This window comes from Chrysochloris asiatica, unplaced genomic scaffold, assembly GCF_000296735.1.
Source record: "Chrysochloris asiatica unplaced genomic scaffold, ChrAsi1.0 scaffold00248, whole genome shotgun sequence".
Taxonomy (NCBI): Eukaryota; Metazoa; Chordata; class Mammalia; order Afrosoricida; family Chrysochloridae; genus Chrysochloris; species Chrysochloris asiatica.
The window spans coordinates 1,884,118-1,885,601 of NW_006408766.1; positions in this window are offsets into that span (position 1 = coordinate 1,884,118).

Below are 1,484 nucleotides of genomic sequence, written 5' to 3' on the forward strand. Positions count from 1 at the left end.
GTGAGGTTGGCCCAGGATCGAACATTGTTTCGTTCTGCTGTGCATGGAGTCGCTATGAGTCGGTTCCGACTCGATGGCACCTGACAACAACAACAACAATGAGTCAGAAGTGATAGAACTTAACAATAAACATATTTACATATTGTTTTTGTTGTTGAGTGCCGTCAAGTAGAAGCCAACTCATAGCAACCAAGCATAGGGTTTCCGGTGAACAAATAATGAGTTTGAACTACCAATCTATGGTTCACAGTCCAGTATGTAATCCTACAGCTCTAAAAAAGGGGCCTCATTATATATGTGTCTGTTGTTAAGTGCCATTGAATAATTTCTGACTTATAGTAACACTATATAGTTTTTGTGAGTAGTGACTTGTGAGCTTGAACCACCGACCTTGCAATTCAAACCAACCTTACAGAACAGAGCATTAACCCACAGAGCCACACCAGGACTCCATAAGGATTACACCTCAATGTAGAGAAAACAAAAATTCTCACCACTAGACCAGTAAACAACATTGTTATCAATGAAGGAAAGATTGAAGTTGTCAAGGACTTCATTCTTCTTGGATCAACTATCAACTCTCATGGAAGCAGCATTCAAGAAATCAAATGACATATTACATTAGGCAAATCTGCTCCACAAGACCTTTTTAAAGGGTTGAAGAGCAAAGATGTCAGCCTGAGGACTAAGGCGTGCCTGACCCAAGCCATGGTATTTTCAATAACCTCATAGGCATGTGAAAGCTGGATAGTGAATAAGGAAGACCGTAGAAGAATTGATGATTTTGAGTTATAGTGTTGGAGGAGAATACTAAAAGTGCCATGGGCTGCCAAAAAAAACAAATAGATCTGTTTTTGGAAGAAGTGCAGCCAGAGTGCTCCTTTAAGGCCAAGATGACCAAACTTTACCTCTCATACTTCGGACATATTGTCAGGAGGGAGCAGTCACTGTAGAAGTCTATCATGTTTGGTAAGGTGGAGGCTCAGAGAAAAAGAGGAAGACCCCCAGCGAGATGGATTGGGCAAGTGGCAGCATCGATGGACTTAAATAGGGAAGTTGTCCCAGGATTGGTCAATGTTTCGTTCTGTTGTGTATAAGGTTGCTATGGGTCGGTATCGACTGGATATATGTACTTATCAACTTCTGGTGTGGTGCTTTGGATCAGCATTGTATGAGAACTTCAAGATCAGTAGTTCAAACCTACCAGGTGATCCTTGGAAACACTATATAGGGTCCCATGAGTCAGAAACGACTTAAAGATGCAACAACAAAAACATATATAAGTATCGATCTATCTGTAGACATAGATAGATAGATAGATAGATAGATATGTATATGGAATCCTGATGTGGAACTACAGGACATTGTATTGGACTGTAAGGTCAGTTTGAACCATAGGTTTGGCTGTTCAAATCCACCAGCCATTTCTTGTAAAGCCTATACAGGGTTGTGATGAGTCAGAACTGGCTGGACAGTACTAAACA